The sequence below is a fragment of the Callospermophilus lateralis genome, chromosome X, assembly GCF_048772815.1.
Source record: "Callospermophilus lateralis isolate mCalLat2 chromosome X, mCalLat2.hap1, whole genome shotgun sequence".
NCBI lineage: Eukaryota > Metazoa > Chordata > Mammalia > Rodentia > Sciuridae > Callospermophilus > Callospermophilus lateralis.
The window spans coordinates 59,164,080-59,191,194 of record NC_135325.1 but is presented as its reverse complement, the minus strand read 5'-3'; the positions used below and the strand labels follow the sequence as shown (position 1 = coordinate 59,191,194).

Genomic DNA, 27,115 nt, shown 5'->3' with positions numbered 1-27,115 from the left:
GTTTGCTGGGGTTCCTTCGGCTGTGGCTCTCAACATCTCCCCCTCTCTGTTTAAACAACAAGTATGTGGCTTAGGGACCGTGCCTTCCTTAGGTTGTCCAATAGTACATATGGTCCTTACCCGTTATCGGATGAGCTGACCTCAAGGCGTCAGCCTCCTGTCTTAGGTTGGTACCATTGCAATTGGATCTTACCCGTCACTGACTACCGGTCCAGTATACAGCCACACCTGTGGAGAGGTCTTTGTACCAGCAGGGGGGGGGGTGAGGTTCTTTGCTTCACCTCTGTTGGCCCCCAAATTTTAGCTGATCGATCATGACAAGCAGAAGGGAGGAAGATACACCAAGCCAATTGACGGCTCCTTTTGGAAAAATTGTACCACCGATGACACCATCAGCATAAATACCCAACACTACCACAAGTCGCTGCACCAACAGATAGTTCACAATGCATACAAGTGAGTTCACAATGCATACAAGTGATACATAGTCCAGGCAAGTTCTGCAAACAGTTCAGTGATGGCTATTGCAGAAGCTGTAGATTGGATTATCTTTGTCTTCACTGGCACTGGGATGAAGATAGGAATTCTGGCAATAATGGCTAAAGAAAAAATTATGTAACATTCCAGAAGGCACTAAAAGAAAACAATTTTCTTAACAATTTACATTATCTTGAAGAGAATTATTAAATATAATGAAAAGGAAAGGTGAAAGTAAACAAACAGATCTGTTAACCTCCTTTTTTGTTCACATATTAAAACAATCCTCAACAGTTGTTTACCCAATTTAAATTAAACCATTTAAATCAGGTGAATAAAAAAAATATTTGGATCCATTTTTTCATAAGCGCTAATCATATATGATATATGGACATATGTACATTCAAACATATAACACAAAACACAAGTGTGCACACATAATATAATACATACAACACATAACATAATAGTAAAGGCCTTATAACTATTTACAGGTGAAATCTCCATTGCAATGTTTAAAAACTCTATAGTCAAAAAAATAGAACTGATCAGCAAAACATTAACCTAGGTCTGTATGAGCTCAAAAAACAAAATAGAACTTCATGATATGGGAAAGGGCAATAATAAATAGATATTGAAAAAAGCATCCTGGTTCTGTCGCAGATGTAAGGGTAGCTAAACTGGAGTTCTGGATATCAGCTATTATGGATTTGAGCCAAATCATCTTCTTTTTGGTCTGTAGAAATCGCTTTAGTTAATCTTTCTGGAATCCAAATCGGCTGCTGTTCTTCCTGTGGAAACACACAAACAGACTCCCGACTCCAGACAATTACTGGGTCAGGACCTTTCCATTGTCCTGTTAGAATATCTTTCCAAAGTACCTTGGGCTTATGTACATTTTTTGGACACATGTGCCTTTCCGCAGCACTAAGTCCTGATGAATCCAAATTTAAAAAGTTTAGAGTAAAAAGGGTTATTTTAAGTTTATCTTTGGGGAATATATACCCCTTCCCAATTCCGTCTTTTTGCTTTAATAAGTACATTTTAATAGTTTGATGAGCTCTTTCAACTATGCCTTGTCCCTGTGGATTGTATGGGATTCCTGTTATATGAGTAACGCCAATGATGAGCAAAATTGTTTAAAAGAGGTAGAAGTATAACCAGGGGCATTATCTGTTTTTAACTGTTTTGGAACGCCCACAGTGGCAAAATTTTGTAAGCAATGAGCTATAACATCTTTAGTTTTTTCTCCGGCATGAAGGGAGCCCATCAAAAATCCTGAAGAAGTATCAACTGTAACATGCAAATATCTTAATTTTCCAAATTCTGGCAAGTGTGTGACGTCCATCTGCCAAATATGGTTAGGTATCAGTCCTCTAGGATTGACTCCAAGATTAACTTGTGGTAAAAAGGTCACACAATTTTGACATTGTTTTATTATTTGTCTAGCTTGTTCCTTAGTTATTTTAAAACACTTTTGTAAAGTATTAGCATTGACATGGAACTTTTTATGAAAATTTATAGCTTCTTCTAGTGTAGAGAAAATATGTATGTCATGTGTAGTTTTTATCTGCTAAATCATTGCCCAAACTAAGGGCTCCAGGCAATCCTGTATGTGCCCTGATATGTCCTATAAAGAATGAATCTTTTCTGTCCCAGATTAGACTTTGTATAGTGGAAAGCAAAGAGAAAACAGTAGAGGAAGGGGAAATCCTACCAGCATCTTCAAGGGATACTATAGCATTAACTATATACTGACTATCGGAAAATAAATTAATACAGAATCTTTAAACATCACAAAAGCTTGTAATACTGCATTAAGCGCTACCTGATAACGCCAAGGTCACGGGTTTGTTCCCCGTATGGGCCACCAAATGCCACAGTCTGGCTGGGCACAATTCAGGAGCCACTTGTCAAAAGAAACTAACTTTATTTTCAGAACCACACATGCCAAACAAAACAGCTCCTCAGGAAAAACCCTCAGAGCCCAACTGCCACCACCGGCTTCCCACAAGACTATCCTCCACCCACAAGCCTCCCCACCTCCCACAATCCTCCTGATCTTGAGGCCGATTGGATGGGTCGCGTGGGCGGAGCCAAAAAAGTCCCCTAACGAGCAGCTCCATGGCCTGAAAGGGCAGGGAAACAGCCCAATGAGAATCACCGCAGAGGAGCAAATCAGCTAGATGTTGCTGGGGCCGCTGTGAGCCAATCATCAGCTGGCAGTCTGAAAGGGCGGGGAAACAGCTCAATGAGCATCTCCAATGAGCATCACCGCGGAGGAGCCAATCAGCTAGATGTTGCTTGGGCCGCTGTGAGCCAATCATCAGCTGGGAGTCTGAAAGTTTGCTTGGGCCCCTTCGGTTGTGGCTCTCAACACCAAGTTTATCAGGATTCTGAAAATCACACCAGTTGTAGTGACATATGCCTGTAATCCTAGCAGCTTCGGAGGCTGAGATCAGAGGATCACGAGTTCAAAGCCAACCTCAGCAAAAGTGAGGCACTAAGCAATTCAGCGAGACCCTGTCTCTAGATGAAATACAGAATAGGGCTGGGGATGTGGCTCAGGGGTTGTGTGTCCCTGAGTTCAATTCCCAACACACTCAACCCCCCCCGAAAAAAAAATAAAGAAAAAAAAAGAATTCTGAAAATCAGTCAAAGTTTTACAACAACTAAGTGAATGCTTAATTAAGAAAATCAACTTCACAGTAGTAGGAACACTCAGTGGCATTTTGGTTTGTCCTTCCCTCCTCTTTCCCTTTGTGCAGCAGCATCTTAGTCCATATTCCCCATGTGCAGGATCCTGTTATTCCCTGATTCTAGAAAGAGAAGACCTTATTTATAAACTCTTGAGTATATCTGTTCTAACCTATCTGGGGCTACACGAGGATGGACACAAGTGCTTATCTCTGTTTCCCTTCACTTGTATCTCAGGCTAAGAAGCGTTTGCCATCACTTAAAAACTTTGCAAGCTGAACTGAAAACAGATTCCTTGGGCAAAGGATTGCCTGAGGTCTGGGAAACCAAAACTGGGGAAAGTTTTTTTGGGAAATGAAGGCATTTGAAAAACACCGTGCATATTAGAAAACCACAGACATATCCAAGACAAAGCACAGAGGGCTACATCTCCATGACCTTGCATTTGGTACTACTGCATTCTTAGCTATGACACCAAACCCATAAGCAACAAATTGAAAAACAGCCAAATCAGAATTTGTCAAAGTGAAAAAGACAACATAAAGAATGAGAAATAATATTTGAAAACCATATATCTGATAAGGGTTGAGTGCCCCTGACTTAACTTCAAGAATAGGTAAAGAACTCCTACAACTCAATTCAAAGACATGGGAAAATAAACAGCATAAACATAAACACATAAAGAACCCAATTCAAAGACATGGGAAAATAATTTGTAGACATTTCTTCAAAGAATATATGTAAATGGTAATAAGCATATAAAAAAGTGTTCAGGGCTGGGGTGTAGCTCAGTAGTAGAGTGCTTGCCTAGCATGTATAAGGTCCTGGGTTTAATTCCAACAGCCAAAAGAAAAAAAAAATCAACATCATTAGTCATTAGGGAATTGCAAATGAAAACTACAAAGATATACCTTTTTATACCTACTAGGATGGCTATAAGTTAAGAAAATGAAAAGTTGTAAGTGTTGGAAAGAATGTATAGAACCCTCATACATTGCTGGTGGGAATGTAAGATGGTTCAACTATTGTGAAAAAGAATTTGGTAATTCCTCAAAAATTTAAAGTACGATTACCATATGACCCAGTAATTCTCTTCCTAATACACATCCAAAAGAAAAGACATTTCAAACAGATACTTGTACAGCAATGTTCATTGCAGCATTAATCACAATAGTCAAAAAGTAGACGAAACCCTAGTGTCCATCAACAGATAAACAAAATGTGAAATATATACACAGTGGAAGAGTATTTGGCCATGAGAAGGAAATTTAGTTTGAATACATGCTCTAAAATGCATACATGTGAAAAACACTATATAAAGTAAGATAAATCAAATACAAATGACACATTTTGATTTTGTCTATTGTACCTCAATAAAGCCTTTTTTAAATTAACAGCTTATTCAAAACCAGTTTTGTTAAAGACTGAGTCTACATTAATCAACAAGATAGATGATAGACCCATTCTCTGCTGTCATGGAGCATCACCCTAGTAAGAAATATATTATTTAATCAAATAATAATGAAATCACTGCATAATTATAAACTGGGAAAAGTTCTATGAAGAAAAATTATGGGGAACTCTGAAAGTATGTTAATGTGGAGTCTATTCTAGTTTGGACTTTCCTTAGCAAATGAGGTTTGAATTGAGGGTTCATAAATAAATAGGCATTGATTACGTATGGATTGACAGAGATGGAGGGATGGGAAGTGGGCAGATTTTCAGTATGGAGAACAGTTTATGCAAAGGCTCTATGGTATTTAGAGTTGGGCGTGTTTGAAGAAATAAAGGAAAGCCAGTGTGGCTAAGGCAAAGTCATTGGTAGAGGTTGATAAGAGAAAACTCTGTGAAGATAGGCAGTGTCAGATCAGGCAGCATTTTATAAATCATATTAAGGGTTTGGTCTTTATCTTAAGAAAAGTGAGAAACTGCTGGGTGTGGTGGCATATGCCTGTAATCCCAGTGGTTTGGGAGACTGAGGCAGAAGGATGAGAGTTCAAAGCCAGCCTCAGCAACTTAACAAGGCTAATCAACTCTGTGAGGCCCTGTCTCTAAATAAAATACAAAATAGAGGGAGATATAGCTCAGTGGTTGGGTGCCCCTGAGTTCAATTCCTGGTACCAAAAAAAAGAAGAAGAAGAAAAAGTGTGAGAACATTGAATGGTTTTAAAGAGAAGGGTAACAAGATCAGATGTTAACTTTGAAAGGAACACTCTGGCTGCTTTGTGACAAGTGGACTGTAGGACAAGAGGAGAGTCAGGGGAAACTATTGGGAGAATCCTGAAATGAATGGTCCAGGCAAGAGATGACAGAGGCTTGGTCTAGGGCAGAGGTAATTGAGTTGATGGGAAGTGGACAGATTGGAGATCCTTTTTATGGATTTGATGAAAGAATGGATTTTGAGCAAACAGTTACAGTGTGCAATAATAATTCTTATCCAACTATAGCCTGCAGGCTGAACTTGCCCACTGCCTACATTTATAACGTTTTATTGGAACACAGCCACACCAATTCATTTGTGCACCTTCTATGGCTGTTTTGTGCATGTTCTAATGGAGACTGGGGTCCTCAGAGCCTTAGGTATTTACTGTCTGGTACTTTATAGAAAAAAAGTTGATGATCCCTGATCTAGAATGATGACTTTTAGGTATCTGGCTTGTATGACCCAGTGAATGGGTAGTCAATGTAAATAGAGGGAGAAGGCAGAGAGCGAGAGAAGGGAGTAGGGTTAGTAGCCTCCTGGGTAAAGAAGTTTGGTAATATGGGCGGAGTCGAGGATATGTGGAATGGCCCTAGATTAGGGCAACAGGGGTGAGAGGTGTGACCACAGCATGTAGTCATGAAGAGGCCAAAAGTATTGTGACAGTTCAGAGTATAGAATGGGAGGCTGGTAGAAGGGAAGAAGAGGTTGCTTTTTGTGAAAACATCATTTTTCTCAGAGGCTTAGTTAGGGACATTTGGAAAAGTCACAAAGCAGGAAGGACTAGGATTAAACTGGATGATGAATCTGAATCCAAATCATAATGTTTATTGAGGCATTAGTACCTGCTAAGCTCTGTTCTTTCTGGACTGTGATTCCCTGCAACAATCCTAGGAGGCAGTTGCTCTTCTTATAATCCTTCCACAGATGAGGAAACTGAGTCACAGGCAGGTGAAGCAACTTGTGACACTGACAGCTAATGAGTAACAGGAGTAGAATTTGAACCCAGGTAGAACCCTCTGCTCTTATTTATACTATGAACTCAGATGAAGTAAAAATAGATTCTAGCCTGGGGGACATGAATGCATTCTGGAGAAAAACATTCAAACTATACGGGGATATACAAGGGTACCCTTGTCCTGTAAAGCAGTGTTTCAATAACAAGTGTTGAAAGCACAAGGTTTAAGAGAGATTTGGATCAGAATCAGCATCAGTAAACATCAGCTCTCATCAGATCTCACATCTTGCCGCAGTCCGGCTGCAGCAGAATAACCAGGGGGTGACGAATAACTTGTGTACGTTGATGCAGCAGGAATGGAAGCCGTTTATTGTAGGATCTGAGCGATATTTATACATTTTACACAGCTTATCTAATTAGCATAAAATAGATACAGCAGTCAACCAATAAGGAATCTCCACACTTAATGGCTCGCTTTTGTTACTTCACAAACCACTCCCTCTGGCATTTGGCCAGGCACCATGCAGACTTGTTTACAGACTCTAACAACATCTTCCTCCCTCCCTCTCATCTCTCTTTCTCCTCTCTCTCATCTCTATCTTGCTCTCTCTCTAACTATCTATCATCTATCTAACCATCTATCCATCCATCCATGTCCCTCCCTCTGTGCAGTTCTGGGGGTTGACCCCAGGGCCTGGTGAGGCAAGTGCTACAGTGCTGAGCTACACTCTCAGCCCATCTTGGAGTCTTTTGAATACCTACTCCCCACCTTACAATACTGAAATGCATTTCTATCTTTTCCTTCTCTGAGCTGCTCCACTAACTTCCTGAGGAGAGACTCTTTTTTTTTTTTTTTTTTGTACTGGGGATTAAACCTGAGTATTGTGCATGCTAGGCAAGTGCTCTACCACTGATCTACACCCACACCCCTTTTTATTTTATTTTGAAACAGGGTCTTTATAATTCACCTAAACTGCCCTCAAACTTACCATCCTCCCTCAGCCTCCCTATGCACCACCATATCCAACTAATACTTTTTTCATTAAGATCCCCAGATGCCAACAGTCGTCCTGAGCATACCAGCTGCCTAGCTCAGAAAACCCCCAACTTCCTCACTAGACAGGGTGCCCACATTGCCACAATGGCTCCTTGGATTATCTGCACTCAACCCAGATGGAGTGAGCCATGTCCCACTGTTGCCACCAGCTGTCCTCTTCCTCCCCACTTGCAGTGCCAATGAGAGACCACCAAGACCCCAACCCTCCAAACAAGATTTGAAATACCTTGCTAGTCTGGGTCGCAGTGAAAAGGTCCACCTGCATTTTCCTCCATCACATTTACTAGTCCTTGTCAAACACATCCTACCACCCCACCCTGCCACACACACCTCTTGGAAGCCATTAGCTGTATTTTATCAGAGTCAATTTCCCATTTAGTTTCTTCTTTTTGTTAGATTACTTGGAATGTCTGCTTCACCTGAGCCTCATTTTGCCTTCATTTCTAAAGCCCCATCTTGAAAACTGATCCCAGAACAACTTCCACCTGAAGAAGTGTTTGGAATTTGAATTGGTCTGGCTTTGTCACATCTATGTTTAGGTAGGAGGTGTAATCCTTTTAATAGTCTTGCCATCTCCTACTCTTCCCCCAGGCCATCTCCTCTTTTACACATTGGCCATGGACAAGGGCAAGACTAAACAGAGTTCTTTCTGCTCCAGAGGAAACAAGGAACATATATAGGGGCCAAGTTTCATTGCTGTCATTGCCAGCCTTGCCTGCCTGCCTAGCTGTATTGAATCCTCTTCAGGAGGTCTGGTATAAAGCAAATGTCCTAATTCAACACAAATCACATTTGTAAATTTAAGATTCTGAATGTGGGTTCAAAACATATTCAGAATAGAAGTTTGTAAAGGATGGTAAAAACTTAGCAGTAGCCTGAATTAAAAAAAAAAAAAGTTTGAGGTTTTTTTTTTTTAGTTCATTTTTGTTCTAGGGCTTGAACTCAGGGTGGCTTAACCACTGATCCACATCTCCAGCCCTTTTTTGTATTTTATTTTGACACTGTGCCTCACTAAGTTACTGAGGCTAACTTTGAACCTTCAATCCTCCTGCCTTAACCTCCCGAGCTGCTGGGATTGCAGATGTATGTTGTCTCAACTGGCTTGAGGGTTTTAATCACAGGATCTTCTGTAGTGTGATGTGGACATCACAAAGCAGTGAGAACATAACTGTGTGACTAGAAGTTTGTTACCCATAGCAGGTAGTATGGTGGTTTTGCTCAGAAATGACAGTACATGACGTTATGACCACACTGGATAATGCAATACTGAAATCAGCTGGGCATGGTGATGCATGCCTGAAATTTCAGCTACTCAGGAGGCTAAGGCAGGAGGATTGCAAATTAAAGGCCAGGCTGAACAACTTTTGAGACACTGTTTCAAAATAAAAAATGGCTGATGAGGGGCTGGGGTTTGGCTCAGTGGCAGAGTTCTTGCCTAGCACGTTTGGAGTACTGGGTTCAATTCTCAGCACCACATTAAAATAAAGATAGTGTGTCCAATTACAACTGAAAATATTTTTTAAAAATGTCTGGTGATGAAGCTCAGCCATAGGGAACCCCTGTTTTCAATCCCTGGCAAAAATTATTGAACTTATTTTATACTGATTGACATGTAGTGGCATCCCATTATCCTCCAAGGGCCTCCTTTGGTATCCCAATGACTCCCTGGACCCTGGGTCTCTACAGCATTCAGAAAGAAGAGGGTCAGTGTCAGGCCTGATAGAAAACATATAGCTTCTACTTCAGTATTCAGCCCATACTGATAATGTAATGTCCATTCTTTAATAGGTTATTAAGTATGCTGATTTGCTGAATACTTGCATCGTCATCCCTCTATTCCATCCTAGTGAGAGAGAACGCACCAGTGGAAGCTGAGAGCAATAATCAGGAAAATCACTTTATAAAAAGCAGCAATAAAAGCAAACCCTGTACTAAGTGCTTTATATGCAATAGCTTATTTAAGCCTCATTATGACTCTATGAGGTAGAAACCAATATTGTTTCTTTTTATGCTGGAGAAATTGAATCAAATTGAAGTGAATCGACTTGTTCAAAGTTTCACAGAGTGGGATTCAAACCCATGCTACCCAATCTTCCAGCACAGTAAAATCAATAGAGACATGAAATAAATGGCTACATAGGATCTGGATGCTAGGGAAGAATGACTTACAAAGAGGTATAGGATTTCTTTTGGAGTTAGAGTGAAGACAGTTTTCTAAAATTGACTGTAGTAAGTGTTGCCCAACTCTGTGAATGAACTAAAAGCATTGAATTGTACCCTTTGAATGAGTGAAGTGGATGGTGTGTGAATAATGTATCAATGAAATTATTTAGTGGGGGTCTGGCTGAGGAGTAGGAATGGCAGAGTAAGATGTGTTCATCAAAGTGAAGGACGCTGTCAGGAAGAAGGAGCCATCCTGTGTGGGTGGGGTCCCGAGAGAAAAACTTGGGTGAGTAGGAGGAAATCATAAGGGGCAGGCCTGGCTCACCAGCAGGAAGAACATTCCAGCAAGTGGATTTCTGGGCCTGCAGAGGCAGGGAGCCTGCAGGTGCTGTCCAGTTCACTTGGGAGCTGGGTGGGGAGTATTTGGCAGGAAGGCTGGGGAGGGGAGTTCCACGGCAATTGGAGAAGGGGGGAATAGGTGATCTGAGGGATCTTCTAACCTGTGTCTGCTGAAGGCCTGGAGGAAGAAGGTCTTTAAAAGTAAGAGAGGTGGCCTCTTCAGCCATTTGCGTCTGACACTGGTGCTCTGAGTGGGCCCTGTCTGCCATGTTTTAGTCCTACCTATTATCTAGCTTGCTAGGAGGAGCCTGTGGGGCTGAAAATGGGAGATTGGAATCTGTCTCTCTAAGACATGGAGGCGCTTCTTCAGCAGCAGTTAGGTCCCAATTCTCATGGTGGCTCCTTCCCTGTACACTGTCATAAACGTGAGGTTCAATCCTGAGAGCAGAATGGGCTCAGTAACATGAGGACTTTGGCTCTTGGTGTTATTGCCTCTGATTAAATCTGGGAAACCCTATTTACTTCATGGGGCTCTTCTCTGGGTTCATCTGGAGTGTGCTGTCTTGTTGGGAAAGTGTGGATACGGGAGAGGCAGGCAAGAGGGTTGTCCTTCAAGAGTCTGTGTGCCTGATCCTATTCAGTGGTATCTCAGGCCATCCCACCTGAACATTCCTAGACCACCCCCCTGCCTGGGGTATGACCAGTCAGGATCATGTCCCCACATGTGTAGAACATAGGGATCACTCTGCCATGACACCCTATAGCTGAGTGGTCCTTGTTGATGCCCCTAAATTGGGAGTGACAGCTGATTCAGAACTGGCATTGAGGATGGGGAAGGGAAGGTGTGTGGTTCCTGTTATAGCCATTTAGAACCCTGGAAACAGACTCCAACACCTGTTTGAATGCAAACCTACAGGACATTTTGCCTCATAGTCTGGTCTGTGAGTCACGTGTGGCAGAATCACTTGTGTTCCTTGTGAGAAATACACTTGGCCAGGCCCCATCATAAATCGAAGAAACCCCAATCTCTGGGAATGTGCATGCTTAACAGGTTCTCTAGGTATTTTGGAAGAATGCCGAAGCATGGGAAACACTTCTGTAGATAACTAAAGCTGAAATGAACTTTCAGGACTTTCTTGCTTCTATTCCCTGTCTCCCATTGTTGCTGGTAGGAGAACAGACCCCACAGAAAATAAGTGAATTATCCAAGGTCACAGAGTCCACTAGAGACAAATCCAGAGAATTAATCTTGGTTCTGTTTTCTGGCCCACGTCTACCCCTCTTATCAATAGAGTATCTATCCATTTAGCCAAGCCTTTGTTTGATCAAAGAGCAAAAGTATCTTGAATAGGGATATGTTATCAGTATTTTTCAGGAAGCATTTACTTAGGTATATATGTGTGTGCATGTGCTTCTGTTTGTTCTGAGATGCAGTGTAAAGTATATTCATTTTTGTGAGTCACAGATAAAAATGCCTATAAACTGTTACTCTCCAAATAGCTTTGCTGAATTGAACCCCTTCCACCTTACTAGAGATAATGCCAAAATTGCTCTTTAACACAATTGTACCAAATCTCATTCCTGCCAGCAGGAGAAGATAATTACGTATGTCCTTTCTCACTTTAACTTTAGTAAGTCAGACTTTTATTGTACTGCCAATCCAGTAGATGTGGAATCATATCTTATGTGATTTTCAATTGCATTTTTTTCTGATTTTTATTATATATATTTATACAAGTTTTGTTATTCAGGGTTTGCTCACTGTGAATCATCTGATCTTATTCCTTATTTTTCTGTGTATAATTTTATATAATAACAATATGTACAATACAATCTTCACAACAACTCTCTGAAAGAGCCAGTGATTTAGATGAAGAAGACAGGGAGAAACCTTGCTGAAAATCACCCAGCTAATGGTTTGTTGAGCTAGTCCAGATCTAGAGGCACCCTAAATCCATGGCTTTTGTTTTACAGCATATCAGGGCCCAAGATCAAATTAGAAAAAAAGAGAAAGGGAAAAATAGCTTCAGAAGTGTGCCTAATTAGGCTTTATACAATTAGGACTTTATTTACAAAAGTCCTCACAACCATCTGTGAGGTAAAATATATTGTCTCCATTTCATAGGTGAGGAGACTCACTACCCAAAGAAGCAAAAAAAAAAAAAAATTGCCTTGGAAAGGATAAATTGCTGCTAATTAGAGATAGATCTGTGCTTGGGTTGTAAGCCTATCAACTTACAAAGACTATGTTTAGCATCCATTGTGCCAGAAAGGCCATCCTTGTAGTGGTCTGCCAAAATGAGGAACCCAAAGGGGAAGAGGAAGGCCACCTAATGAATGTGTGTTCTCTAGACCTTTTAGAAAATGCAGACTTGCCAGGTACGGTGGTACATGCCAGTAATCCCAGTGGCTCTGGAGGCTCAGGCAGGAGCATTGCAAGTTCAAAGCCAGCCTCAGCAACAGCGAGGCACTAAGCAACTCAGTGAGACCCTGTCTCTAAATAAAATACAAAATAGGGCTGGCATTGTGGCTCAGTGGTCCAGTGCCCCTGAGTTCAATCCCTGGTACCAACCCCCCACCAGTGCAGACTTGTTCCTTTAGCCACATACATGTGACTCTAAAATCAAGGTGATATATAAACATCAATAGAATCAGTGCTGTTTAAAAAGAGATGTCCCGCAAATGTTACCAAGGCAGAACTGGAAGTCTATAATGTTACCCAGAATGCTGTTGGCATTGTTACAAACAAACAAGGGCAAGATTTTTTCCAGAGAATTAATGTGTGTATTGAGCACACCTAAAAGCCGAGATACCTTCCTGAAAGGCATCAAGGAAAATGAGGAGGAAAAGAAGGAAGCCAAAAAGTACCCAAGTTTAACTGAAATGCCAGCATGCTCCACCCAGAGGAGCACACTTTGGGAGAAATAATGGGAGGAGGCTGAACTTCTGGAACTATTTTCTTTGAAGTCATGGCATAATAGGTGTAAAAAATAAGACCTCTGGTCTGTTAAAAGAAAACAAAACCTCCATGCCTGGTGGCACATGCCTGTAATCCCAGTGGCTCAGAAGGCAGGAGGATCTCAAGTTTAGATCCAGCCTCAGTAACTTAGTGAGGCCCTGTCTCAAAATAAAATATAAAAAATGTCTGGGGATGTGGCTCAGTGGTTAAACACCCCGGTTTCATCCCCAGTACCAAAACAACAATAACAACAACAAATGACCTCCACCATCACAAAAAATAAAATTAAAAAATCTCCAAACCAAAGCCTATGCTTTTCCATAGTCACTCACATTGCCTGTCCATAGATATTCTTGTTTGGAGGTAAAGGCCTCCCAGAAATCAGGCCAGACTGATCAACTCTTAATGCCCAGTCTTGACTTCCCATTCTATCTTTTCTCCAGGGCACCAACAAACTTGGGCAATGTCAAGTCAACTCCTACCATCTATCTGCAGAATCTTGGCCTGGGGCAGCCTTAACCACAGGCCCAGCCCTGGAGGATTCTATTAAATTGGTTAGAGTAGAAGAACTCCCACAGATTCATCTTCCACTCCCTCAGGTTTCTCTGATGAAGCCCATTCAACACTCCTCATGGTAACCAGAAAATTCGAAGTTGGAGTTCTCAAATCATCTGCAAATTTAGAAAACAATCCAAAATCCCTGGTAACTCCTTGGACCCATTATGTCAGGATGGCTGGGGATGATATCAAACACCCAGAATAGTTGGAGCTCCCCTGGTGATTCCAGTTTTCAGTCAGGATTGAGAACCCCTGGGAAGTCATCTTCTTTAAGCTCCAGCAGCCGTGCTCACAGTGATTTCCACATTTGAATAGTCATAGAAAATCCTCAGAAAAACTCACTCAACCTACTACCCCTAGAGAGTCCACATTTGAGTCTGGACCCAGGAGTCTGTATTCCTAACAGTTATCTCAGATATTTTCACTTTGAGTGAGCAGTAGGCCACATTTGGGAAATGCTGCCTTTAGAGGCATGGGAGTGAGATGGAAGCAGGAGGACTCTGGCCCTTTAAAGTCTGATTGAGGGATGGCATTTACAACAGCTGTGAGGCAGAGCAGGTCCCTACTCTTTCTTTCCTTCCTTCTGGGTGAGGTGAGGAAGGCGGTCCTTCTCCATGACATTGGCCTCTTAGAGAAGCGAGTGGGACGGGCACACTGCCTTACCCACCTCCTCTTTCTGCTCATTTTGATGCTACTTTGGCCTAGGAGGTCATCTTGGGAAGCAATATAGGGCCTGCCTTTCATTCCTTGTCCCATCCTTGGTCCTGGAGCCTGGGTGTGGTTACTTGCATGAAACGAAGGGATCAGAGTCTTCAGGGTCAGGTTAGAACTCTATGCTGAACACCAAGCTTTCCAGGATGGTCCTCCCCAGCATTCTTAGAATACTTCTTTGGGGACTGGTGCTTTCAATAGAATATGGGGTCCAAATGGTAATGGTATACCATTCTTCTGTCACCCCCCTGCCCATTGAAACCCCTACCTTGTCACTGTATCAGGAGCTGGTAGAAGCTCCAGAGAAGCAGCAGAGGGAGCCACAGCTCCCTCTACCAGCGTTCAGCTGACCCCGATGGACGTCCTAGGGAGAATCGCACCATCGGAGCCACCATTGGCCCATGTAAAGAGGCCTAGAATAGGTGAGTTCTTGTGTCCCCATTCTACCCTAGCGTTGGGAGAAGGATGGAAGAGTGTGGAGAACAAGGAATTGGGGTTTACTGTCAGGCTTCAATGCCTGGTGCACATAGGCATGGCTTCATTTTCTTTTTTCTTTTTATTTGGTGCTGGAGATTGGACCCCAGGGTGCCCTACAACCAAATCAGTCTCCAGCCCTTTTTGGGGGGCTGGGGGAGTACCAGGGTTTGAACTCTGAGCCACATCCCCAGCCCTATTTTGTATTTAAATTGGAGACAGAGTCTCACTGAGTTGCTTAGCGCCTCTCCATTGCTGGCTTTGAACTTGTCATCCTCCTGCCTCAGCCTCCCAAACTGCTGGGATTATAAGCGTGCAACACCACACCAGGTCCCAGCCCATTTTATTTTATTTAAAAATTTATTGATTTATTTTTTGGTACTGGGGATTGAACCCAAAGGTGCTTAAGTGTCATACCAATACCAAGACCCTCAAATAACTCTCAGATCACAAATTGCCATTCCAATTAAGCCTTTATTGCTGACCAGTGGTGGACACTCTACCCTAAAAGTGAGATAGAGTGGTGCACCCCGTTTGGTTTGGCCTCATATTTAAGCCAAAAAACTACAAAAGGGATGTTTGGGGGTTTAGCCAATGCAAGCAAGCCAAGTTACAGAAGCAGGAGACTGCAGTCAGGAGATGGGAGGCTTAGCCAATCAAAATAAGCCCAGTTACCCAGTTACAGAAATAGGACCCCAGATCCCCCAATTACAGAAACAGAGCCAGTTAGATAGTTCCGTGTTCTTGAGGGTTTCCACAACAAAAGGAAAAAAAAGAAAAACTTGCCCCAGTTGTGACCTTTCTAGTTGGCATGGCTGTTTCACAAAAAAGGAATTTCTAAACAAAATGGAGTCACTATAGTCCAGACTTTTGTCTCATCATTTTAGCTCTGAGCCCCATTCCCAGCCCTTTTTCATACTTTATTTAGAGACAGGGCCTTGCTGAGTTGCTTAGAGCCTTGCTAAATTGCCAAAGCTCGCTTTGAACTTGCAGTCCTCCAGCCCCAGGCTCTGGAGCTGCTGCAATTACAGGCATGCACTACCACACCTGGCTGATCTTTAAATCTTGAGACAGGGTTTTACTAATTTGCTGAGGGTCTTGCTAAGTGGCTCAGGCTGGCCTGAAACTTCTGATCCTCCTGCCTCTGGAGTCACTGGGATTACAGATATGTACCACCATGCCCTGGTTTTCAAGGGACGGCAAGCTCAGGAAAGTTGGCTCCAAGCCTGTTTTCCTTTGGGGACCCCACTTAAGAACAGATAGCTTGGGGCTTACTTTCCAGTCTCCATGATAACTGAGTAATGTGTTAGCCACTTTCTTTCATAAAAATCTTATTGCTTGTTACCTCTGAAAACTGTAATTGAGTTGCATTTTTGTGGAGGGCTGTTTATGTGGTGGTTTGTAAGGTCAGGCAATGGCGACCAAAAGGAGGCAGATTTAAAAAGGCTGCTGATGAGGCTTTATTGAGATTTTGCTCCTGGGAGGGACTCAGACCAATAAGATGGGTCTGAGGAGAAGTGCATGGGGCTGGACAGGACTGGAATTTTTTATTGGGCTTAGGGCAGGAAGGGAGGGCTTGGGACAGGAAAAAGGGGGTTTTAGAGTCCATTGTCCTCCTGGGGTTGGTTGGGGGAGCCGGCTAAGATCCAGAATTGGTCAGAAAACCCCACTGATTGACAGGTTCTGTCAGCACCTGATTGGTTCTTTCGCACCTGAGGGTTACTTGGTGCTTTGTTCTCTCATGGCCTCAAACCAACCTAAGGGTTTGCTCTTAGAAGCCAAATAGTACAAGATGCTGTGTTGGAGACTTCTAAGGCCTCAGAAAGGATGAGAGAAGCTAACCCCTGAGGATATGTGAGTATCTGCTGATACCACCGGTTATCGATAATGAGTCCTGCTTCCTTACATGTTGAAGTTTGAACATTAGAGAAGCAAGCCAAGGAAAGAATATAAAAGAGGGCTTATTTGAAAAGGACTAAGGTAGACTTTTCCTGGGAGGGAGAAGGGGGCCATAGCTGGTATCCTGCTATCCCAGGAAGCGAGGTGTTCTGCCCTTTTTATATGTCCTAGGCTCCCTTTGTTCTCCTGCCCTCTTCCCCTCTTTCTCCTTCTTGTGTTTGTGACTAGGCATTTGAATAGGCCTAGCAAATGCTTGGTGGGATGGCCAGATGGTGGGAAACTGGTGGGCTGAAGGGGAAATGACAGGATGGAGCAGCCAAGGACACATTAATCCACAACCTTACACCTTCCTGTAGGGATGGGCAATTCCTGGGACATGTTACCTTAGCAACAGGTTGCAGCAGGGGGAGTTCTTGATAAGGCTGGAGGAAGGGCTCTGAAGGAATTAACATTTCAATCCCCCAGAGGACAGTCCCCAATTTCCTGGGACTCACTCAAAATTGGCCTGACTCATCTGACGTGACTTGATTTACCTATCTATACTGACTGTTGAATTCTGGCTTCACTGTTACACTTAATTAATGACAGCTACTACCAGCTGTAGTTGTGGGGCAATGGACAATTTTAGAGACAAGAAAACTATGGCATGGAGAGAGAAAGCAACTAGTAAATGTCACACAGTGGGTGGCAAAGATGGAATCTGAGCTCAAGTCTGTTTCCAAAATTTCTCTGTAAGTTTGTAAATCTTTAAATGCAGTACCCCAACAAGCCAAGAAGTTCTCCTATTTGGGCCATTCTGCTACTTTGAGATTTTGGCACCAAATATGCTTTGAGATTGTCTTTGTCCCCATCTTGCTCAATTCTGCTTCGAACATCTGCATTAGGACACTCTTCCAGAACAGTAGTAGGTGTGCCGGGTTCTCCAGGGAATGTAGGCAGCCATCAACTTCAAGAAACTCTGAGAACCTGATGAGATTAATCTGGGGTGTTTCACTAGTCTCCAATGACAATGGACAGGATTCACACTCTCCTTCCAAGTAAAACAACCAATACTCTCCTAGCTATCTCTTACCATGGGCTTTTTGTGTGTCGGGCATTGCAGAAGATGCTGTACAAAACTATCGACCTTAATCCTTGCCATTACCAGAAGAGGTTGGTACTTATTAACATAAACATTTTATAGATGAAGAAACTGAGGCTCAGCAACTTTGCCAATGTTACACAGCTAGTAATTGTTAGTCAGGGGTCAAACCTAGGCTCTCGGGCCCCAGAGCCTGTGTTTTTAATCACCATGCTGTGCTGAATTCCCAATAGATTTTAATTGAGCACTAGGCACTATATCTGGGTTGGGTATATGTGGGCAAATAACTACTTCTCTGATTTCTAGGAGATTCTAGTCATAATGACAGGCAAAAGGTGTGACTTATGCAGTCGAGGGGGAGAAATAAAGAATGTTCACGCATTTCTGCCCTTTTTTACTCAAATCACTCAATACAATTTCACTCTATAGGTTCTTAAGAAAATGAAAATCCTTAATGATAGGCATTGCAATAGAGAAATCATTTCACAGCAAACAATTCTAGATTAATTCTAAGCACTACAAACACACTTATTCATAACAGGTTCATGACAGACATTCCCTCTCCATGCTAAGTGTGAGGTCAGGCAATTGGTGGCGACCAAAGGAGGCAGATTTAAAAGGCTGCTGAAGGAGGCTTTATTGAGACTCACTCCTGGGTGGCACTCAATCAGACCCACAGAGTGGACAGGAGAAGGGTATGAGGAGAAACCGCATGGGGGCTCTACAGGACTGGAATTTTATAAAACTTATGGCAGGAGGAGAAGGGCTTGGGACAGGAAAAGGTGTTTTTAGAGTCCCTTATCCCACTGGAGTTGGTCTGGAGAACTGGCTGAGACCAGGATTGGTTGGGAGACCCTGCTGATTGACAGGTATTAGCTAGGAGATCCCGCTGATTGACGCCTGATTGATGATTCTTTCCAGTGCTTAGGCTGCTTGGTGCTTTGTTCTTAAGTCACCACCACTGACCTGACATCCAGACTTTTTTGATGTAGGGCTGTGAATTTCATCTGGATACTTTCTGCTGGCTTAGGGGAGCGGGGGAGGGGGGAGGGGAAGGGAAGTGGCTCGGGTGTTGGTTCCTTAGGAAGGCAACTGTAGGGGTGTAGTATCATCTGGTTGTAAGTCACTTTGGCAATTTCACCCATGCACTTTGGAGTGAACCTGAGGAGGCAGGGAGCAAACATTAATAGAAGTCCTATTACTAATATAGGGGTGAGAATGGGAGTTGGCCACATAATGAGGGTTGAGTTTAGCCAGCCTGACCAAGGGTCATTTGATTGTTGCTGTTTAAGCTTTTCATCCAAACAACAACAGAAGGTGTTGACATTCTTTTCGACCAATCCAGTTTCATTGATATAGTAGCAGCATTCTTGATGCAGGAATAGCCGGGTCCCTCCTTTGTCTGCTGTCAGGAGATCTAGGGCTCAAAGGTTCTGTAATGAAATATGGGCAATGAATGTTATTTGACTTTGTAGGGAAGCCAGGGATGCAGCCAACACTCTACTGCTTCCCAAAGTTGTTGTTCAAGCTTCTGAGTAGTGGTTACTGCATAACCAAGTCCTCCTGCCCCTAGTTTGGAAGCAGCAAGGGAGGAGGCCAGGGAGAGTCCAACTACTACTATTAGAAAGATGGCCTGTCTTGTTCATGAAAGGGAGGTAGTAACAAGCCATGTTAATTTAGCCTCACTGTACAGAGTTAATTGAGGGACCAAGGTGGAAGGAACACAAAAAGCAAAGGGCGTGTTGAGGCTTAGATTTTTTTTTTTGTTGTTGTTGGGGCACCACTGCACCAGAAAAAGAACCCCAGTGGAGCAAAGGTTGGGGAAGAAATTTGAACAATCTGGTCACAGGGTGCTAAACAGAGGAAGTGTAGCAGCAAGGGAAATTTCCTGATGAATTACAAACAATAAATACTTCTTCAAAGGCTGGAGAGGGGGGTCTGTGGGGTCTGTGGGGTAGTTGAGGTATGGAGAGGAGGATCAATGGGAATTGCAGTTAATAGAGTATGATCCAAACCTATGCAGAAGAAAAAGTGTGAAATGTTATTAACTTTGGATAAATTGAGAAGCTGAAGGCCCTGATATATTAGGGCCATCCATGAGAAAGGGCAGCTTTAGGATGGGCAACTACATCCAGCTCGTGTTGGAGTTCTTCTCTTGCTCCTGGGTGGTTATGTGAATTTGAGGGAACACTTGTATATAAGCTCTCCATATTCTGATAGAGGCTGAGGGGTGCTTGGCAAAAGCCCCAAAATAGAATTTACCATCAACACCTGAAGCCCACTTCGGGTCCCATGAGTTAATTTGGTGTATGCTTGATTCTCATAGCAAGGCTTATCTAGGAAGCGTTTCTTGCATGAATTATAATGTTAAGGGTGACCACCTGATTGCAGCCAGTGGAAGGGCAATCACCTTGACCCATAAACTGAGAGTGGGTGGTGCCATCCTGCTGCCATATGGCTTGGATATAGAAGTGCCATCTGTGGGTTGGGATAGAAGCTTGAGAGAGATTATAATGATTAATAAAAGAAGGAGAGGGTTGGTGAGAAGTTGTGAGTTTGGTGGGCCTCAGCATGGTGGAAGTCCAGGACTGGACATTTGGAACAGTGCTTTTCTAAAGTGAGAGACATGGTACCAGGGGGAGGTGCCCATAGAGTAGCTCAAAGGGACTAAGGCCTAAAGGGGCTCAAGGCCAGGGTTGCCCGAATTTGGGTGAGGGCCAACGGCAGGAGACTGGGTCAGGACAACCTGAGTTCAATAGCAAGTTTAGTGAGATAATCCTTGAGAATGCCATTAGCTCTGTCAACCTTACCTGAGGATGGGGGTCAGTAGGGGATGTGGAGCCCCAAGTGATGCTGAGGCCTGCATGCCTGCTATAAAGTATTGGACCATGCAAGCACAGTGATGGCAACCTGGTTGGCCATCTTGATAGTCCCAGTTGGGTTGGGTTAAGGGAATGGCTGCTTCACCCTTGGGGAGAGTCATATCTATTAAATAAATTTGATCAGCATGATCTCCTGCTGGATGCAGGCTCACTCATTGAGGGGTAAGGGTGGAGGACAGAATGACATAGAGGTCATGCCAGGTAAGATCCTAAGTCTGGGGGAATTATCAGAATTCCTTAATATAAGTAGAAGAGTCAGCAGAGAAGGACCCAAGGCACTTTTTAATTTGGGGAAGATCTTGAAGTGAAAATGGGATGTGCATTCAAATGATCCCTTCAGCACCAGTCATTTCCCTGAGAGGACAAAGGAGTTGGGTTAGCTAGTGGGATCACCTGGTGGGATCTGGTGTGGGAACTGATAGAAGAGAGGAGTGAGTGGGGGTTGGGGGGGAAAGTTTCTCAGTAGAAGAGGGGAGGAGCTGTGTCAGCAGGAGAATGGGGAGGAGGCTCGGAGGGATCCCGAGATATCCCTGGCAGGACTGCCCTGACTCTTTGCCACCTACTCCCAGAAAGGTGGGACTCCTTCTGCCTAACTGATGAAACCTGGGTGGCAGACCTGAAGCATGCAGAGAGGGCTGCCCCAGCGGAGGGGGTGGCTGTGGCAGGGTGGCTTTGGTGGCTGCGGCTGTGGAAGCAGCAGCAGAGGCGGCAGGGGGTGGGGACAATAAGCCATACCTCTGGAAGGGGGAGGACAGGAAGGGGAGGCTGAGAGAAGCTTGGGTATCTGAGAATGAGGAAGAAAAAGTGTAACAATGGGAAAGTGGCTCCCCAGCAAGGAGAACTTTAGCAGTAAAACAGAACAGAGAGGAGGAGCAGAGAGCAGAAGGAAGGATGGGAAACAGTCTCAAAGCCTCTGTTTTTGCCCACTTCCCTGTCTGGCAACAGAAATTGTCCAATTCAGTGAGGGCTTAAATCAAAAGTTCCTTCTGGGGGCCATGGTGACCCATTGTAATTTGGGGGTTTAAGGAGAGGACTCTGTTTCCCATGACCTTCCTGCACCCTCAGGGGTGAGTGGGAACAGAAAAAGGCATCCCAAAGTTTGCTTGTGCTCACCTGAGGAATGGATAAGGGCCGGGCAGCAGGTGAGGCATCCCAGCAACCCACTTGGGGGCCCAAATGGATGGGGGGGGGCTTGCAGGAAGACTGGGGTGTCTCCACAGTTCCTGGAGACTTGAACGGGACATGCAGGGTCTATGGCATGCATGTGACTTAAGGATAGACCCCACAGTCAGAAAGGGGCTGTAAAGTCAGGAGAGACAAGGGAACTTACCCCACTCCTTTTGGCCCAAGAGAGGGAAAGAGCAGCTCAGGAATTTTCCAGGTTCATTTGAAAGGGGAAGGGATGGACTTCCATCCCCTGCAGGAGAAGCCCGAAAATCTCTCCCAAGTTTAGGCACCAGATGGGAGGTCAGGCAATGGGCGGTGACCAAAGGAGGCAGACTTAAAAGGCTGCTGAAGGAGGCTTTATTGAGACAGAGTGGACAGGAGAAGGGTATGAAAAGAAACTGCATGGGAGCTCTACAGGACTGGAATTTTATACAGCTTATGGCAGGAGAAGAAGGGCTTGGGACAGGAAAAGGTTTTTTTTTTTTTTTTTTTGAGTCCCTTGTCCCACTAGGGATGGTCTGGGGAACTGGCTGAGACCAGGATTGGTCAGGAGATCCTGCTGATTGACAGGCATTAGCCAGGAGATCCTGCTGATTGGCAGGTGTTTCCATTGGTGCCTCATTGGTGTTTCTTTCAGGTGCTCAGGCTTCTTGGTTCTTTGTTCCTAAGTCACCGTCACTGACCTGACACTAACCTCAAGTGTCAGATCAAAAGTCTCAAACCTTAGGCTTTAAGACCAGCGGAGGCACACTCACTCAGACCATGGTGATCAGATCAGGAATTAAGGCAGGCTTCTCCTGGGGTGGAAGCAATTTTTGAAGTTGTTGAAAGACAGAAATGGCAAAAATAGCTGTCCCTACTAGTGACATAATTATTTTGTGGTGCCTTGGTCCTGGATTTAAAACAGTGACAGAATAGCACCCAATACTGAATTGTTGCCCCAAACCTGTATCTGTGTAGTGATGTAAAATAAGGACTCCTTTTAAAATATTTTAAACTCTTATTTTTAGTTACACATGACAGTAGACTATGTTTTGGCAAAATATACACGAAGTATAACTTATTCTATTTAGGATCCAACTCTTGTGTGGAGTTTTTCTGGTTGTGTGTACAAATACAAGGCTAGGAAAGTTATGGCCAAGTTTCTACTGTCTTTCCTATTTTCCCCCCTCCCTTCCTTCCCCTTTGTCCAATCCAGTGGATTTCTATTGTTCCCCTCCCCAACCTCCCTGTGGGTTAGCAATCAGAGCCAATTCCAAGAAATGAAAGGCCACATGTTCTCTCTGAAATAAGGACCCTTAATCCATGTATGTTTCAACATGTCTTTGGGTCACCTTATTAGTCAATAATATAATTGATCTTCTAAACTCTTCTATGCTTCCCCCCAAGTCTAGAACTGCAAAGTGATCTAAAAGTGAGACAAAATTACTTTCTTTAGTGTTTTATTTTTAATTTGTATTGGTGCACTATAATTATACATAATAGATTCATTATGACACATTTTACATGGACATGACATAACTTGATCAATTTCATTCACAGTATTTCCTTTTCCCTTACCTCCTCCCTCCCCTGACCAACTTCTTGGCCACTGGTACAGTTTCTTTTCTTAATAGCAACCAGCTTGAGTTCAAATTTTAACTTTACCATACACTGGCTATGCGTCCTTCATGGTTTTGGTTTCTATGGTGCTGGGATTGAACCCAGGGCCTTACATATGCTAGGCAAAAGTGCTCTCACCACTGAGATACATCCAGCACTTGGGTGTGTGTCCTTGACATAGCTTCTGTGAACCTCAATTTCCTTGTCTGCAAAATGGGAATAATAAGTCTCTCATAAGACCATTGAAGATTCAAGAGTTTATAAATATAAAGCATCTCATACATTTGCAAGTGTTCAACAAATGATATATATTATTACCTTGAGTTAATTTCAGGGCTGATTACAGCTGTGTTTCTCTTGTACAGTTTTGTAAAGGATTTTCAGGCTCAGTATTCAGGTAAGACACTAATCCCCTGACCCTGTTCTGTCTTATGTGTACAGGTTCCTGGCATATGCAAACCCTGGACTTTCCTCTCGGACCAAAGCGGGAAGTGTACCAACTAGTCAGAGCCACTGTGGTTTATCATCAACAACTCCACCTAGCTCACTTTAATTTATCCTGCCATGTAGAGCCCCGGGCCCCACAAAGCCCAACCAACCACTTTCCTTCAGGAAGAAATTCCTCAAAGCCTTCTCTGATGTCTAAAGCCTGGACAGAGATGGATATCACACAACACATTCTGCAGACACTGCAATCACAAGCGTCACAGGGTTCTAAGACTTCACTTTATGTGTTGGCAGCAAAAAGGTAGCATGGTTCCTGGGATCCAATGGAATGGCACTTTACCTTTGGACACTACGTTTGTGCTACTCTATTTCAATGACACTCATAAAAGTGGCCAGAAGGCTAAACTTCCCAGTGGACTAGAGGAAATATTAGAAGGGGGATTTTCTCTTTTGAGGAGGGTCCGGCAAGCAGGCAGCATCCTGCCTAGGGTTTCTGACTCTTCCCAGAAACAATATGGGTCTGCAAATAATCAGTCTGCAAATAATCAGTGTTCCCTTCATTCTTTTAAAGTCACCTTCCAGCAGCTGGGCTGGGATCATTGGATCATTGCTCCTTATCACTATACCCCAACTACTGTAAGGGATCCTGTCCTTGGGTACTACACCGTGGTCTCAATTCCCCCAATCATGCCATCATTCAAAACCTTGTCAATGAGTTGTTGAACAAGAATATTCCCCACCCCTCCTGTGTCCCTTATAAGTATGCTCCCATGAGCATCCTTCTGATTGAGGAGACTGGGAATATTCAGTATAAGGAGTTTGACGGTGTGATTGCTCAGTCTTGTACATGTAGATAATGACACAGGAACAGCTAGCTCAGGTTGCCCATGTAATTGGAGAATGGCTGGAAATATCAGTGTGAAAGATGTATGTGATCTTAAATCTATAGGTCCTATCCCTTGCCCTAAGTATTGTTTCTTTAGTCTCTTCCCCCATTTGTAATCTACTCAGTTGACCTAGTCAAATTTGGTCACTAGAACAAATCTGACCACTACTATTGGTCAGCACAATTGGACCACCAGTTAGAGCCCTTACTGCTTGGGTAAGATGGTCCTTTGGAGATATTCTCTATATTTTGTCATTTTCATTGTGACTTTTTCAAGTCACTGGAAGCTGATAGAAGTTTATAAAGTATCCCACCAAAGCCTGGGAAAGGTGGACTTTTGCTAGTGTTCAGCTTCTAAGGCTCTGGAAGATTTGGAGTGGTATTAGTAGCCTGAGATTTTTGTACCCTCTTCCTCCCCTCCTGTCTCTTGTAAATGAATGTCTCCTATTCAGACTGCCTGCTTCTATGCTCCTTCCACCTTCTAATTCTTGGACTGGAGAACTTTGTAGGTAACCTTCTTTATAGGAATCTTCATGTAAACGTGTAGGGCTTTTCCTCTCGGCCTCTGCATCTGGGAAAAGGCCCACAGGGAAGCAGCATCATGGAGTTATCCAAGATGGCAATTGCTTCAAAACAATCAGCATTTGTGGTAAAGAGGAGAAGAGCTGTCATTGCTCATTAGGATGAGGGAGATATTTCAAACTTTCTAGGGAGCAGTAGGTTTATCAGAGGCTGTTTTCTTTTTTTAAATTATTTTCCTTTTTTTATTTCTTACATGATTTAAAGTCCTATAATCACACCCAAAGAAAGTTCCTTGGTGGCTCAGAGACCAGGAGGCCTGTTTGGGGAGGGAGAGGAGGAGAGGACTGTGGTGGAGGGGGGAGAGGGCCATGAAGAGGCCTCGAGCTGACTTCATTCTGGGCTTACCTGTTTCATGTATTCCTTTGGGCTCTGGACATTAGACTTGGGGAGATGGGGATGAATGGAACTCAGTCGTGGGCTGACTGATCCTTGTGCTGTGACTCTGTTCTATATTCCTATGCTATATTTAAGTGATGGGACGGGGATGTGTTACAAATACCTTGAGGGAAAAGTAAAATATGAGAAGGTGAAATTGTTAAAATATATTGTGCATGTGTACAAATATAGCAGTGTAGCATTATAATACATTAATAATAATTAAAAATATATTTTCTGAAGAAGATCATGAATATTTGGGGAATTGGGAGAACAGGTGGAAGGAATTTGTTTGCTTTGTTGGCTTTTAACTATGATTGGGATCTCATCTCTAGTCCCTATGGGGCAGGCTCTGCAGAAGTCTGTTTTCTTAAAGGCATACTGCTGGTGAACAGGACTCACTGACATGTGTTGAGGAAGACTGGTAAGTCTTTCCTTCTGCCCAACTCTTCCTCCATAAGTTAATACCATTCCTGGTGGGATGGGATTGATTAAGGGTGGGTACATGTGTTTACAAATGTTAATCCCTATCTTTCTTATCCATCATAAATTAACTCATTTTTACCACTCCCTTCTCAACAGTTAATTCTAGCTAGACTAAATATGCTGCAAGTAAATATCTCACAAGTCTATGCATACATAAATGCTATTCTTCCCTTTAAGGAATTGTTCCTTAATATTCTTTTGTCCATGTACCTCCTGCAGCTTTAGGAATCAGCTAAGGTTTGTTTTTTTTTCTCCAATCTCGGTAGCTCCCATGCCCCTCCAGACTTGCGTAGGTGTCCACTTTGTGTTCACATAGCATTACATGCTCTCCCTCAGTATACACTAGTATAACTGTCTATTGCAAAAAAGGATGGAGCCCATTTTGAGGGGTTTCCCCTGTGTCATACCCCTGTCCTCTATTGTCAGACCCTAGTACCTAGTAAGTCATTAACAGAAACAGAGAACACTAACAATACTTCTTACAGAGGGGGAAATCCAACCCAGGACCTCATCCGTGCTAGACAAGAGGCCTACCCCTGAGCTTTATACCCTACCCAACAGTGACACTTTTGTGGGGGATGCATTCTTTCTGATACAATAATTCAATATTTGCATTGGAATAAATGTAATTTATGCATATACTTTGTACATAAATTAAGATGATTAATATTTGTGCCCCATTTCAAAAGCATGCTACAAATGTCAATAGAATGTGACAGTTTTGTTACTGAACAAGGCAATTTGTGAAATCTTATGTACCTCAGTTTGAACTGAGAGGAGATTTGGGCTTTCAGTCCAGTCATTTTCCCAGTCTTCCTGGATTATGCACAAATACATCACAGGCCTGAAGACAAACCTTGGTTATAGGATCAGATCCTGAGTTCAGTTTCTTGGTTCTTTGGTATTTGCAGAAAGTCCTGATCTCCTAGCTTTGAGTCCTAAATACCTGTGAAACAATCTGTTTATGGAGTACTCAGTCAATTGGCCCTATTATCCACTAAGTCCAGACTCATCAAAACCCCCAAAGAAATCACTGGCTGTTAGTATAATCGAGGTCCCCTGCAAAAATCTCATGTGTAAGATGAGATTTAGAAGAGAAATATTTGGGTTTAGAG

General features: G+C 43.2%; 1 pseudogene; it reads left to right on the top strand.

Annotated features, from left to right (window-relative positions):
• Positions 1–14,265: 14,265 nt before the first annotated feature.
• Positions 14,266–24,528, top strand: LOC143638556 (bone morphogenetic protein 15 pseudogene; annotated as a pseudogene).
• The last annotated feature ends 2,587 nt before the right edge of the window (positions 24,529–27,115 follow it).